The sequence below is a fragment of the Hakea prostrata genome, chromosome 11, assembly GCF_041222555.1.
Source record: "Hakea prostrata isolate BN-2017 chromosome 11, UWA_Hpros_2, whole genome shotgun sequence".
NCBI classification, from domain to species: Eukaryota; Viridiplantae; Streptophyta; class Magnoliopsida; order Proteales; family Proteaceae; genus Hakea; species Hakea prostrata.
This window is the reverse complement of record NC_142610.1, coordinates 16,664,583-16,681,316: the sequence shown is the minus strand read 5'-3', so window position 1 is coordinate 16,681,316 and position 16,734 is coordinate 16,664,583. Positions and strand designations below refer to the sequence as shown.

Genomic DNA, 16,734 nt, shown 5'->3' with positions numbered 1-16,734 from the left:
ATAAGGCCAAATTTGTCGCTTAGGCAGAGTGGTTAATCTACTGCAGTTAGTCCAAACTTCCTTAATGCTAAGAGTTCAAAGTAAACTAGTTCTCCATCCCTTCATAAATCCTTCCACGACAACTTCAAAACACAAGCCAGAATTCTGTCTTTTCGGCACCTATACCTCTATTCTTGAACTAAGGCAGCTATCCACTTCCAATCTTCCCTCCCTGAGTTCCTGAAACCTGCAATAATGATGGTGTTATTTTTAACTAATTTTCAATGGAATTGACTAAAACTTTTAATAGCGTTCCCCAAGTGTTTGGAGATGATAAAAACATTTGCATCCAGTCCATTCTCAGGGGATTTAGGTGGTGCTCTTCAATCCAGATATAGATTGTGTCAACAATCTTACCTGGGATCAAAGGTTTTCTTGAAAACAACTCATTCCTAGCTTTCCAAATGTAGTAAAATGAGATGCCCACAACCGAAAGGATCTAGAACAGCCTTTCATTATTTCAGTTAAGCTGATGACGGACTTCCAAATGTAACTCCAACATAGAATCAGCACTAAGGAATTCAGATCTAAGCCCTAATGGCCTAGAATTTAGAGTATGTTATGAACTATTGCAAGTTAGAAGTAAATGCCATGATGTTTTGGTTGGGAACGAATACATACCCATGAAAAATAACACAAGCAAATATATTCATCACCGCAAGAAATTCAACGTGGTTCGACAAGATTGGCTATGCCCACCCAAGAGAAAAAGAATTTTACTATTTCCTGAAAATTTCACCACTCTTAACACGTTAAGAGTGGTGCTACTACTAATGGTAAAAGAGAAAATATATATTACGGCTTTTTTTTTTTCTAATGGTAAAAGAGAAAATATATATTACTTGTCAAAAGCCATACGTAGTCCATCAGTCACTTTATAAGAGTGCTAGTGCTACTACTATTGCTATTGACGTTAGTGCAAATAATATTAGTTGCCGTAGTGGTGAAAGTGTAACAACCCCTGTAATTCTAATCCGGAATCCGTAGTGCAAGTCAGATTATCCGAAGGTCAAGCTGGAATAAGTTGTGGAGTATCCGGATTGAAATCCATGATCCATAATCTTAAGTCCATAGATCTGGATTCTCTTGATAAAGAACCTACCTTGTTGGGAAAGTGGATCCCTAGCAGAAGTCAAGAAGTGTTTGAAGATGTCCGGATTAAAGATAAGACCTCCCCCACATGTTGTTTAGGATTAGATTGGAGTTGGGGATCAGCCCCTTGAGCAAAGCACCCATGTACTAAAAAGTACTAGGTACGGTTGCTTAAGGTAGTTGATTGGCCAATCAACCGCCCCAAGTGACCGCCATGGTCTGCTTGCGGGATTTTACCCTAATTTGCCCATGTCCTCTATAAATAGCAAATCCCGACCTTTTTACTCATTATTCTATTGGGGATTGTTGCTGTGGACGGTTAGGAGGCAGAGAACACGTGATGGAAGGTGAGAGAAGCGTGGATTGTGAAGTGGAACCAATCCTTCGCTTGTTTTGCGAAACTTGAAGAGGTAAGTGATCTCCATTCACTCCATTTTCTTCCCTCAGCTTTTGGAATGGTGTAGATCCATTTCCTTTTGTTGGTAGTGACCAAAATCAATGATTTTGAGGAAATCCTATCTGAAAATGAATCCTTGCATTCGAATAAATGATAGATCTAATCAAAGGAGATGAATTAGATAGTGAATCTTTATAATTTTAGGTTACTGATTCGCACCTTTGTTTTAGACTTATTAAGAATGAAATTCGGACTTGAATCATCCTAAAATCGGATTGGAATTGGGTGATCAAAGTCAGAATTTCAGACTTAAGTTGGTGGTTGACATTTATGATGAGGAATGTAGGTAGATGAGCTATTTTATGGTTCTTGAATCTCTTTAGCATGTTCCCAAACCCCCATTGTGTGTTGACTTATTTCATTTCACCTATTTGAGGCCGATCGACCCTCTTTGAGATGCCCCCGACAACACTATGAGAGCCAAATTGGGGCTTTTTAATTGGAGACTTGCTTGAATGTTTAGAAGGTGTTTTCAGGACATTGTTGCTATTCTATTGAAGTCCTAAAAATCCTTAAAAATTTGAATTAGAGCAAGGGAGACCTTTGTTGTTTGGATCCTTAGAGGCGGTCGACTGGTCCTTAGGCTTGATTGACTTGCCCTCCTTGGTTGATTGGGTGACATCATGTGATGTCTAGTCCTTGTCCATTTTGTTCCAAGTAATTAAACCATTCTACATAATTTTGCTAGGTTTTGGGTGATCCTTTGGCTTTCTTTGATTACATTCTTGGTTTTCTTGAAAAGTACTAATGCCTTGTCAAGTGAGTGATACAATCTTATATGATCTTGTTTAAATTCATGTTCTATTCATGTATATTATGCTTGTGTGTGATTGTGCGACCTTATTATAGGGCATGTACGCATGGGTACCAACATAAGTTTATATTTTATTTATTATCTTGTTATTTACTTTTAATTACAATTATAATGATAATGATATGATGGGAATGGGAGAATGATGCATACTTACATATTCTAAGTGGAATTATGGGACTGCCTATCACATCCACCCAGCCGGTACCCGGCATACCCGAGTGTGTGATCCACAGCCGCTAAAATCAGTATTGAGAAAGTCAACCTCCCACATTCACAATAATATAATCAAGAACAAGACTAAATCAAGGTTATCAATATTATTTAGAAGATCAAAGCAATATAATGAAATAACAACAGAGTGCAGAAATGACACCAATATATAAATAGAATCAAAAGGTAGAGTGATGCGGAATATCACTCCACAGTTACAACGGAAATGTAGTTCGAAAGTCAAAAAGAAGATTACAACCGATTCCAAAAGAAAAGAAGAAAGAAGTAATCAAACTAAACTAGAGTATCTTCTACTTTATAAAGAACGTCTTCATAAACATAAACTTCAGAAATTAAGCATGGCCGCTTCCACTCCACGGTAGGGCTAATAATGGTACGTAGCATGATCACACAAGGGATCATCACTGAGATCTTCGTACTTGCCAACACCTTGCGTGAAGTATGCTTCATCAGCTTGCGCTTCCACGTACTGGCCGTCATAGTCATCAACACCTGTAGGATAATCTAACAACAAATATTTGCACGAAAGGAGTGAGTTCAAAAGAACTCAACTAGGCAAGTTATTCCATAACAACATAAATAACATGATAACAGAAACATAGCATGATGCAAAATGATATGAGACAGACAATGCATGTATAAGTCTAACTCTATGTATATTGGTATCTATAGGTAGACATGCTTTAAGTCATAGCACCATACTTATTTGGGTAGGTCTCAAATCACTCTCCCTCAACCATCTTGGTATCTTGGGTTCTCCAGTGGTAATTGGGTCCTGCATCCCTCTCGGACATTCCATGGCTAGGGTTTAGGTCACTGCTCTCTTACATCACCATTGGTCTAAGTATTGGCACATGTCACATCCACCCAGCCGGTACCCTACCTGGTATATCTGGGTGTCACATCCTCCCAGCCGGTACCCTATCTGGCATACCCGAGAGTGTGATCCGTAGCCCGAAGATCAGGTAGCGAGTAATCAACCTCCCACATAAACAATAACATAATCATGAACAACAATAATCGATGTGCGAAAGATAAACCATAGATCCAAATAAGGAAAGAATGAATCATATATATAAATCAGAGTACTAATTATAATCAGAGTATCTAAATCAGATAAGTAAAGTGAGGCGAAATCCCACTCTACAACCAGCGGAAAAGTAGTTCAAAAAGAGAATAAACAGGATAGAATCTAATCCCAATAGCAGGTACAATAGGTAACTAAATTGTTCTCAATCTTATAGACAATATCCCTATAAGTATAGATCTCATAAATGGCACAAGGGCGCTTCCACTCTATGGTCGGACTAAGCATCGTACGGAGCTTAACCACTCGCGGGATCTTCAGCGTAATTGTCGTAACCGCAATCACCTTCCTGGAGATATGCCTCTTCTCCTTGCGCTTCTTCATACGAGCAGTCATGATACCCCCGAACCTGTAGAATAGTCTAACAAACATTGTACAATAAAGGAATGAGTTTCAAAGAAACTCGGTAAGGGCGATTAAATCCATAATAACATAAATGGCAGGATTTCAGAACAAACATAAATGCAATATGGTATGAGACAAACAATGAATGTATGAATCTAACTCTATATATGCTGGTCTCTATTGGTAGACATGCTTTAAGTCATAGCACCGTACTTCTTTAGGAAAGTCTCAATCACTCATCATCAGTTGGTAATGGGTCCGGCATCCCTCGGGACATTCCATGGTTGGGGGTATAGGTCACCACTCTCTCACATAACCATTGGTCTAAGTACCGGCGCATGTCAGGGTAAAGCCTAGCCAAATGCAAGTCTTCTACTTAGTTACATCAAGTCAGATCCAGATACGTCCATTCCTCGTCCCTGACGATCCTTTCCGGTATCCTTCACACTAAAGTCCTCATAGTCCTTGACTACGGACTCATCAACCCTATTGGTTATCCACATATGGTAAACGGGAAGCTCTCACGTCCCCTCACGGGTTGGTTACCGGTCTTGAGCGCTCGTGAGCCCAAGTCTAACCATATGCAACCCTACCAATAAATGGCCCCCACAATGTGATTCCTGTCCTCTCACGGGTTGGTTACCGGTCTTGAGCGCCCATGAATCCCCATTGCTACCACGGGTCGTTCGGTCTCAATACCCCTCCGATTAGGGTCTGACATAACGGGACATCCTAGCCAAACACTACTAGAAAGTCCTAGATATGTCATCCAACAGTTTAGGAAGGTGTCCAGAGGGCATCTCCGGAAACATCCCATAATATTCCCGTAGTTGTCCAAGGACAGAAGTGTCAAAAGGACACCTCTCCTTTCCAAACCATACTTAAGCATACACAAGCATCAATTCATAACATCACATATATGGTAACTTCATATATGGAAAGAAATCAATAATTACAATCAACTTGTATATAACTAGTAAGTAAATCATACATGAGTCAATTCAATATAAATAAGTAATGCTACTGATATCAAGACAGTACCACAGTAGTATAACATTATAAGAATCTAATTAAAGAAATAAATTAACAAGATTCAAATATAGAAACTAAGATATGCAATTTATGTTGTTAAAGAAGTAACCATCCTTACCTTTTATAATCTTGCAAAGGAATCCTAAGAAATCAAGTAAGATCTTGACAAACTTGAGAAGAAGGTCCTAAACAACTGTATACAACATATTAGGAAAGATCCCTAACAGAAAAGATACCAAAACATCCAAAAGCAGACCAATTCTGGAGTTGTTGTACTCATTGGTCGATTGGATTGATCTCTTCGATCGACCAATCAGTCGACCAATGAAGACAATAGCCTACAAAATCAGAGTTTTAAGATATAAAATCCGAATTTGGTGGTTCAAAAGGGTACTAATCAAGGGGTAACCTACATTAGTAGTATCCTAACATATAGGGGACCTCAAAACACTAATCGAATCAAGTCTTCAAGATACAAATTAGGAAACAAAAAGTTACCATAATTAGATCAATCATGGTTCTTGAAGAATTCAAGATAGAAATCATAGACAAGAACAATAGAAGAATGAATCATTGATTCATATAAAGATATCATGGAAGGCATACTTAGATCTTCAAGAAAATAGACCTAAGAGCATAAATCTAAATAAGGAAACAAAACCTACCATATATGTAACTATCATGATTCATGAAGAAAGCATGGTATGGTAGAAGAGAAACAACTAGAGATTGATAGATTATGGATCATGTAAAGAAAACACAGCAATTGACTACTAACATGATCAGTATAGTAGATCTAAGAAGATCAGAATTCAAATCAAAAGATGAACAAAGACAAGATCATGATTTGATCATGATTCCTTCAAAAGCTTGCAATGATCATGGTTAAGATCATTGCATTAGCCATTAATCCTTAGGAAGATCATGAGAGACAAGTCCAGAGATGTTTGCAACAGAGAATGCAGCATCTCCTCTGTCTTAACTCAAAAAGGAAAGAAAAACAGAGATGGAGGAGAAGATGAGAGTGTAGACATACCTTTGATGCAAGAGGAAGAGTTTTGACGAAGATCCGTCAAGAAAAACACCAAGGATGCAAGGGAGATGACTTGCAGAGGTCTTTGGTTCGTTCCAAAGAGTTTGGAGGCAGAAAATACGAAGTAGACTCGAGATTGGACTTAAATAGAGCAAGCAAGACCTAATTGCCAAAGACAGAACCCATTGGTCGAGTGGATTGGTCGACTGGTCCAGTCGACCAATCAGTCAACCAATCAATTCAGCAACTCCTAAACAGGGAATTGAAGACCCAGATCAAATCCAATCCTAAAGGGGTTTTGCACACATATCAAGTGACTTACATAATAGGTAGAAATGCCTTCAAACCATGATAGAGAGCACTCCAAGTCCATCAACTAATTCGATCTTCATCAAGATTCAATTTCCATAAATAGAACCTCATCATCAACTCTCATGGATTCAAAGCCAGACACCAAGTCCTCCACTGGGATGGCCCAAAGCTGACTTCTTACTTTACTTCGGGTCACTAGACCTACAAATAACAAGGTTTCCGGGTCAAGGTTAGGGCTGGGTTTCACACTGGGTATGTGATCCACAACCCCGAAGATCAAGTATCGAGGAACCATGCCTCCCGCATACACGATAACATAATCATGAACAATTATAATCTATGTAATAACACAAAAACAATGAGATCAAGACAATATTAAGAGAGACAATATAATCAGAGTGCGAAAATAAGTATTATCAATGTATATATAATCAAAAAGGAAGAGAGTGAGCGGAAATCACTCCCTAAGTCACAACAAAAAGTAGTTCGAATAGCAATTAAGGGTTTACATTCCAAGTCTCAAAGAGAGAATAAAGGAATAAATATCTAAACTAATGTTTCTTTAGTCTTATACAAAATATCCTCGTAAACATAAACCAAAGACACGAGATGTTTGTGAAATTAAAAGTAACCGCAAGCGCACGGTATCGGGTAGCTAACGGGTCGATCTCAAGGAGATATGCCACTTTAGAATTAACTTCTTAATGATAATGAAAGAGTGCAATGATCAAAATTTGTTAATTACTTAATTAAACTAAGCGATCGAATTGAAACAAAAATTGAAGCAAACATAATCAATGTATAATTAATAAAGGCAGAAAAAAATACAGATAATAAATAAAAATAAAAGGGAAGTGATCCGAGTGTCAGCTCTGGATCTAGGGAAGGGGAGTATAATTATAATGACTTTGATAGTGGACCCTTTGCCGTAGCTTAAAGTCCACCGATCCAGGGAAATGATATTAGAGAAAAAGAAATTGCATAAAAAAATAATTAAACGATAAAAGGAAAGGGAAATCTTAACCAAAGAGAGGCACGACTGTAGGCATCTCTGATTAAGGACCCAAGGGAAGGGAGAACAATAAATAAATGTTGAAAGTAAATTGCAGAAAGTAAATAACAGAGTAATAAAAGGAAAGGGAAACCTTAACCAAAGAGAGGCACGACTGTAGGCATCTCTGATCAAGGACCCAGGGGAAGGGAGAACAATAAATAAATGCTGAAATAAATCCTAAATTAAGAATATGGAGGGGTAGATAGAAGCGGGAATGGAGGGAGGAGAGAAGATTATTGAAGAAGATTACTTACTTGCGAATTAAACAAACGATTCAAATCTCAACCAATCCTAACAACCAGATTTAGATCTAGAATGATCTAGATCTGCAATTGCTAGATCCAAAGAAAAACGAATCTTAAGACTTGAAACTTGAACTTGAATTGCATTACATAGAAAAATTAAACCTAAACATTCAATCTAGAAATTTAAATCTTCACAAATGCAAGCAAAAAAAACTAGAGAAAGCTTAAATAAACTGAAGAGAGAATAAAGAGTGCTTCTACTAAGCTCTAAAACATGTTCTCCTTTTATAGAGTTTACATGAGATATGAATCTTGACAGAATTTGAATCAAACTCAAGGTTCCTCTCTGACTCAGCCAATTAGGGTTTTGACGTACTAATCGGACTGACTTAGACAGATCAGATGCATAATTCCACCATTGGATTTGAGGCTTAAGAAGTCGTGAAGCTCTCCTCCAAAAATCAGTATGATTGGACACCGGATGACCGTTCGATGAAGGGCTTGATCTAAACTAGACAGAAACATTCAAAAACGAGATTTTTGTCTCTTCCTTCTCTAAATATAATTATTTTTCCTCTTTTTATTTCTTTAATCAAATCCCAAATAGGAAATAAGCTATTGAAGTATGCAAGGACTCTTTTCTCCATTTGGACTCTCTCAATAATATCTCTGTAGATTTGATTGATAATTTATAATCTCAGCCGTAGATCAAATTTGCCTTCTTTATCTCTTCAATATTTCGGAATTGGCCCATAATCACATCTCTAGCCCATCATGCTCCAAATCAGGCCCATTTTCGCATTTGAGAATTTGAATGGACCTCTTGACGTGTAAAATTGCATGATTCATGTCCAAAATTCCAAATATTTGCTTAAATATTGAAAAGTCCTAAAATCTGCAAAAACAACATAAAACCTAAGGTAATTCCACTCTAAGTGTGTAAAATGCATACTTTATGCCCTAAGATTTCACACATAAATGTGTTCATCAAATTCCCCCACACTTACACTAAGCTTGTCCTCAAGCAAAAATTAAAAAAAAAAATACAAATGTAGGTAAGAAACTAATGCAACAAAATAAATCATAACTCACTTTGTAGGAATCACGGTTACACTTAGCATGTACAACAAACCTTTAAACCACTAGGTTACCCCTAGAGGATGAGTTTTGCCTCATGGATGTTTGTAGTGAATATACATCCAAAATTCCAACTAAGCTCAAAATAAAACATTGCAAATTCCAACTTTAACAATTGGTAAGTACTCATACAGGATCAATAACTATGACAATTTTTCTCACCATTGATTTAAGATCCCCCACACTTGAACTTTATTGCCCCATATTGATTCTTGAGACTTAGCATATATTTCAATCAAAAACTCACTTTATATCTTTCAAGTACACCTCTCCTTTAAGCAAAACCACTCATAAAGTAAGGAAACCAAGGACTAAGGTTTTGAAGTATTTTTGATCAAACAATTTTACCAAGACATTGATGACACTTGTGTTTATCTCTCTCTTTTCTTTTGAGTAGTGAACTCTACATTACTCCATTACGGTTGGCTTGAAGGACATGGTGGAGCAAACACCAGAAACCCAAGTTACTTTGTAGCTTTGGTTTGCATATGCCCACATAGACAATGATGCGAGAGTTCTTTTCAATAATCTCATTCCTAAGAGTTTCGATCAAGTCACCTCGATTCTTGAGTCGGAGTGCCCTGTCTAGTTCCAAGGAATTCAACTTTTACTTTCTACTATATATATATATATATATATATATATATATTTCTTTTCATCATGCCATACACAAAATTGATCTCAACTTCAAGCCAAAGAAACAAGGACCCACAAAACTCATAGATGGTCCAACGCCTTAAGTTAAGGGCCTTTTATTTTTCTAAAGAAAGTCTCATCTCAACATATATACAAGTTACCTTCCTTTCAACAGGGTTTTTATGTGTTCATGATGGGTACCAAAATCACTCTCATTTCACAAATCATAGCAATTGAAAGAGTATGTACACTAACCAAAATTCAAAGTTAAAATCTACAAAAAAGCTATACCCCCCATACTTAAGTAATGCAATGTCCTCAATGCATGCATGAAAAGAAAAATAAGGGCAAGGCAAAACAAGGGGTATATCTTTCAGTCAAGATGTATTTATCATGAGAAGTTTTTGTCTTATTTTCAATAGCAATGTATGATAGGGAAGGCACTCTAAATAAGAAAAACCATGAATAGAAAAGTCATCCCTAAAGACTTCAAGAAAAAACATTCATCGTGTAAGAGAAAATTCTCATCATACATTCAGGTTCTTTAGAAGGTTTAGCATCCTTCATAAGATGAATATGATATTATACAATGGAAGAGCTTAAACCTTTGATATTTGTGATAGACCAACCCAATGCTTCTCTATTATCATTCAACAATGTGATCAACTCTTTTGCTTTGTCAGAAGTTAAATCAGAGACAACAAGGATAGGAAGAGTATTATCTTGTTCCAATAAAGTATACTTCAAATTAGAAAGCAACTCTTTCAATTCTAGCTGGGGGGGTCAATTATTGAGGGCTTGGGAGTGGAGATGGAGATGGATAGAGGTTCAATAGGCTCCAAAGGTGTGTGAAAATTTAAGACTTCAGAAAAGAAAGTTTCACCATCATCATCCAACATATCCATACATTCTTGGAATTCAGAATCAAAATCAATCTCAAAGGTGGTAATCAAATCATTAGGAAAATCCAAAGATTCCTCAAGCATATTGATCTTTTCTTCTATTTGTGGTTGTTTCCCTATCCTAAACATATTAAACTCCACAGTTCGATTTCCAAAAGACAACCGTAAGAGATAATTTCGACAATTAATTAATGCATTACTAGTAGCCAAAAATGGTCTTCCTAGAATTATTGGGATTTCATCTTTGATTGAAAAATGTTTAGTATCTAGCACAATGAAATCAACTGAAAAAATAAATTCTCCCACTTTTAGTAAAACATCTTCAACCATCCCTTTGGAAATCTTAATTGACTTATCTGCCAACTGAAGAGTAGTTCTAGTTGCTTTCAATTCTCCCAGACTTAATTTCTTATAAATATGGTAAGGCAAAAGATTCACACTTGCACCAAGATCAAGTAAAGCATGTTCAATGTGTGTATTGTCTATGACACAAGCTATGGTAGGGCTCCCTGGATCCTTATACTTAGCTGCTACAAGTTGAGTAATTATGGAACTAATGTTACCTGCCAAAAATGCCTTTTTGGGAATGCTAGTGACTCTTTTAGGAGTGCATAAATCTTTCAACACTTTTGCATAGGTGGGGATCCGAGATATGGCATCCAAAAGAGGGATATTCACTTCTATCTTTTTGAAGACATAAAAAATTGTCTCCATAGTTGCAGTCTTCTTCTTATTAACTAGACGATTAGGATAAGGAGCCTTAGGAACATAAGGACTCTCATTTGAAATTTGCTCTTTTCTCATAGTTTCTGATAGTGGTTCACCAAACTTAGGTACTGCTAAAGCAACTGGCTTATCCTCAACTTCTATGGTTTCCTCAGACAAACTTTTATTAGGAGATACTTGAACATTCTCCTCATCACAGTGGTCATTAATCTTGCTCTTTTCATTAATATGTGACTCACCTGTTAAATACCCTTTCCCACTTCTCAATGCAGACACAGAATTTCTGAAATCCAGCCCAAACCTAACCAGGACACCCTATTTGTTTTGAGGTAAAGAAAGACTTGTTTGATGTTAGACCTTAAAGTCGGACTTTAATTTCAGTGTTATTATCTTTGAAAGCCTTAGGAGGTTATGTCTGACCTTTTCCTTAGAGTAGATCCAATGTCTTGAAGTGAAGGAAGAAGTCCTTGTGGGCCCTCTTTATGGAAGACATGGTGTTTGACCCGAAATCCATGGACATTGACGATGATGCCCCTTACTTGGGTACATTGTTGGTGTTTAGTGAGAATCTGCGCATCGAAGAGGGGTGAACTATTTGAAGTACCTAATGAACCCATGTGCACAATCCGAAGATATTTCCCAAAACTAGACTTCTTGATGGACTTGTAGGAGAAAACCCCACTCAATTTGACCCCGTATAGCCCTTCGAATCCCTGTCCAAAGTTGCTGAACTATTTCTGGATTTTCTGCTGAAACCTGTTTTGGTCGATCCTCTTTGGTCGATGCCATCAACCAAAGAGCATCGACCAAAGTTTCATAGATTCGAGTAAAAGATGCTTTTGGAATATTCTCTCATTTATATATGCTAGCCTCGTGTTTTGGGCCCTATTACACTCATTTAGACCACTGAGAACTAGAGTGGAGCTTCCCAAGGCACTCTCTTGGTATTTGTGAAGGATTCTTGCCCCCAATCATTGCAATCATTGTCTCTCTTCTCCAACTATCATCTTCTAAGGTATGATTCTCTCTCTTGCTCTCTATCCTACCCACTTCTCTTCTTCTTTTTACTGATGAGACCATGGCCAAGGTGCTGCAACCTTGTAAACACCTTGCCATGAATGTCTCTTCCCATTGATACTTGCTTTTCCTTCATTCTTGCTATGCCTCACTTGCATCTTGATCCTTGCATATGCATTACCATGATTCTTTGCTTAACAACTTGATTCCTTATACTAGACTGAAACGTGGAGTATGATTAGCCTAACTTCTGGCTTGCAATTGATTGTAATTTTGTTCCTAACCCATTCACCAACTAATTCTCTAGCTTCCCTTTCAATTACATCAATTTCTCATGAATGCTAGGATTCTTGACTTTAGAACATAGGACCTCAATTTGGGGGGGTTTTCATTTGGACCATTGGATTGTGATAATACTTGCTAGGTAGTGTTTTTACATTGTTATTAATCATCCCTCCAAGTTTCGGATCGATCCGAGCCCCGAAAGACTGATTTCGGGCCAAATCACCAAAATCCAACTTGTTGTCCGAAACCACTTTTGCTTGATCCCATCAACCAAAGGGCATCAACCAAACATGTTGCTGATAGCAACCTTGCTCCTTTTTGACCCGTTCGACCTCCAATCTTCTAGATTTATCCTCTAATCTCTTATTTATGTTTTGTTTAGGGTCTTAACACTATTATTGGATCATTCCTTTGTGACTCTTGGATCGTCATCGACCCAACTTAAGGTAAGGATGGTTATCGCCATAAATACATAGGCTATGTGCTTATGCCTTGATATTCATAACTTAGCGAACATGGTTTCTTTATCTCTTTTGGATATCATAGGACTACTGTACATGCTTTAGAACAGTAACATTGTGTTTATATATGTTCTTGTTATAATGATTAGTCATTCTTGTTACCTATACGTATAATGAATCATTTCGATGTTATGACTTAACTTCTATTATGATGATGTATGAATTATTTATGGTATGATGGACTTGAGCATGTGATTGCTTAGGTATAATTTGTAATTGAGAAGTGTCCTATTGACGCTTCTGTCCTTGGGCATCGGAGGGAATAGTATGGGATGTTCTTCGGAGGTGCCCATCGACACTTTTCCAGATTATTGGATGACATGTATAGGGCTTGTCTAGTGGTGTTTAGCTAGAATGTCCCTGTCGTATCAGACCCGAATCGGAAGGGCATTGAGACCGAACGACCCGTGGTAGGGTATGGTTTGATGGGCGCTCAAGACAGGTAACCAACCCGTGAGAGGACATAAACCATACTACGGATACCCGAAAGGGGCCATTTATTGGTAGGGTTGCAAATAGTTAGACTTGGGCTCACAGGCACTAAAGACTGGTAACCAACCCGTGAGAGGATGTGAGAGCTTCCCGTCTATTATTTGTGGATGACCAATAGGGTTGATGAGTCTGTAGTCTAGGACTATGCTGACTCTAGTGTGAAGGATACCGGAAAGGATCGGACGTATCTGGATCTAACATGATATGACTGAGTAGAAGACTTGCATTGGGCTAGGCTTTGCCGTGACATGTGCCAATACTTAGATCAAATGGTGATGTGAGAGAGTGTTGACCAAAACCCCAGCCATGGATTTGTCCCGAGGGATGCAGGACCCAGTTCCTCGGCTTGAGTGATTGAGACCCACCTAAAGAAGTATGGTGCTATGACTTAAAGCATGTCTACCATAGAGAAGAGCATATGTAGAGTTAGAATCATGTTTGCATCATCTGTCTCATATCATTTTGCATCATGCTATGCTTTGTATCATGTATTTATGTTATTGTGGAATAACCTGCCTTGCTGAGTTCTTTTGAACTCACTCCTTTTTGCAACATCTTTTGTTAGACTCTACTGCAGGTACTACTACTATTGACTATGATGGTCAAAACTCTGAAGACCAAGTTGATGACTCGTACCACACTGGTTACGGCGAACAAGTTGATAAAGGCTAGTAGTCCGAGATTGGGACTTATCTGGAGCAATTTGGTTTTGCACTTGGGTGCTAGGGATGGGATATTGTCTCATTCCCTTTTTAACCTTTTATTTAATTCGTTGAGACCGTAGTTTAGTTTGTTCCCTTGTCACTTTGGGAACCGGTTGTAACCCTAAATTTTAGTCGATCTACCTTTTGCTATTATTATAGGATGGTTTCCCCCCTCCTTTTCATACTTTGACGATATATCCTATTTGTATCATTTCCGCACTCTGATGTTCCTTGTGATCCTTTATTGACTTTTATTAAATTATTTGAATACAAAGAATTGTTCTTGCTTTTGATTATATTATTGTGCTAAGTGACTATGATCGTTCCTAAACTTGATCGGCGGGAATGTGGATCACTTCCCTGAGTAATCCAGATAGGGTACCTCCCCTTGGTGGATTTAGGATGGGATGTGACAGAATTAATTGAAGCTAAAGAAGAATGGGAGGATTCAACTTGGTTGACTTGATTTGGTGGTCTTTGTTGAATCTAAATCCTAGGATTTAACTCAGGTTGGTTAGGCATTTTACCTTTTTCTCGCTCAGACAAAGCACTTGCAAGATTGGAAATTTGTTTTTTTTCCATATTATGCATAGAAGTCATGAAGGTGCAGGAAAGTACTTCCATATTATTCTCTAAGGAAGAGAGACGAGAAAACTCTGGATTTTTACCTCTGTTGAAACCAGGTGATGATTGATTTTGTCAATCTAAGGCATATGAGGCACAATAGGTGGATTGACAAGCCTAGCTAAATTGGCATTCTAGAAATTTGGGGCTTGAGGGAACTGGACATTTGGATTATGAGAAAATTAGGCACTTTTTTTTGGAGGGGCACCAAAGTGATTTTGTGTGGAATAATTGCTTAATCCATTTTGGTTTTGCCCTTGAGACCATGAAAAGTTAGGATGATTCATCCACCCAGGATTGTACGTGTTATTGTACGGGTTAGGAAACATCGCATTGATATTTTCATGTTGGCCTCAAAAATAGCTAAGGCATTCCTCAATTACATGTGTAGGAGACTGACACCATGCACACGTAGCAATAGATTTGTCAATAAAATGTGCTTGGCTAGGTGGTGGTGGTGCAACTTTAACTACCAAAGTCTCTAACTTTTTCAAAAGACTATCTATTTGTGCATCCTTATGAACTTGGCTATCAACAAAATATCCCCTACTAGTCCTTTCAGATTCTTGGGTTGACTCCCATTCTCTAGTTTCTATCTACTAGATCTAAAAGAAATTCCCAAGCTTTGGAATCATCAGTGAACGATGTAAATCCTGTGGGGCACATAGATTCCAAGAGTTGCTTTGTTTGATAATCGATACCCTCATAAATTATTTGGCATAAATGCCATAATTCTATACCATGGTGAGGACATTCTTGGAGAAGGCTTTGAAACCTCTCCATTACCTTAGCAAATGACTCATTGGGTTTCTGATGAAATTGAAGAATATCATTTCTTATTTTATTCATCTTGGAGAAAGGAAAGAATTTCTTCAAGAATAGGACAGTAAATTGTTCCCATGTGGTAATGCTATCACTAGGTAAGCTATAAAGCCACTTTTTGGTTTGATCCTTTAATGCAAATGTAATGAACCGTAGTTTTACAGCATCATCAGTGAGTTGTTGTATCTTCATAAGGACACAAACCTCCTCAAACTCCCTAAGGAACAAATATGCATCTTGATCAGATAACCCATGAAATCATAGACAAATAATGAGATTTAAGTTCAAAATTATTACTCATCACATCAGGTAAAGGTATACAGGAGGGTTGTACAGATTGAGTTGGATAAAATCTATCTCTAAGACTCTTAGGTGGAGGTAGGTCTTTGGTCAAGGTAGACACTTGGACAATTCTATTTGTAGAATCATGAGTCCAAACACACATGCACTAACCACCTAATGCAATTAATGGCTCTTAGGAAATAATGAGGTTTTTTTTTTTTTTTTCAATATTATTATTATTATTATTATTATTATTATTATTATTATTATTATTTTTAAATAAAGTAACTAAATAATAAAAGAAAAGAAAATAACAAAAACAAAAGGGAAAGTAGTGAATTTCCCACCACAAAGATTGAAACAATGATTCCAAAGCTGTAAGGTTGTCGTATAGCTGAGCGCTGTATAAGTTTGACAGCAAGGGAATCTGTATAGTCTTCGGAACCACATACAATCGAATCCTAGGGATTCTGCAGTAGAGTGGGGACTACTATACGTTTTTGTTTCTATTCTAGTTAAGAGTAATATCTTTGAATTTTATTTTTTTATGTTTTTCTAAAAACACTTCGATTTACCTAAGAATGATAAAAATAAAGTGGACTAATACCTCCCCGACAACGGCGTCAAAACTTGTTTGTGAAATTAAAAGTAACCACAAGCACACGGTATCATATAGCTAACGGGTCGATCTCAAGGAGATATGTCACTTTAGAATTAACTTCTTAATGATAATGCGAGAGTGCAATGATTAAAATTTGTTAATTACTTAATTAAACTAAGCGATCGAATTGAAACGAAAATTAAAGCAAACATAATCAATGCATAATTAATAAAGGCAGAAAAAA

General features: G+C 37.3%; 1 non-coding gene across 1 annotated transcript; it reads left to right on the top strand.

Moving 5' to 3' along the window:
• The first annotated feature begins 15,521 nt into the window (after positions 1 to 15,521).
• Positions 15,522 to 15,628, top strand: LOC149000430 (small nucleolar RNA R71). Its single transcript, XR_016170890.1, has one exon. It is a non-coding gene; the product is annotated as a small nucleolar RNA R71 (small nucleolar RNA).
• The last annotated feature ends 1,106 nt before the right edge of the window (positions 15,629 to 16,734 follow it).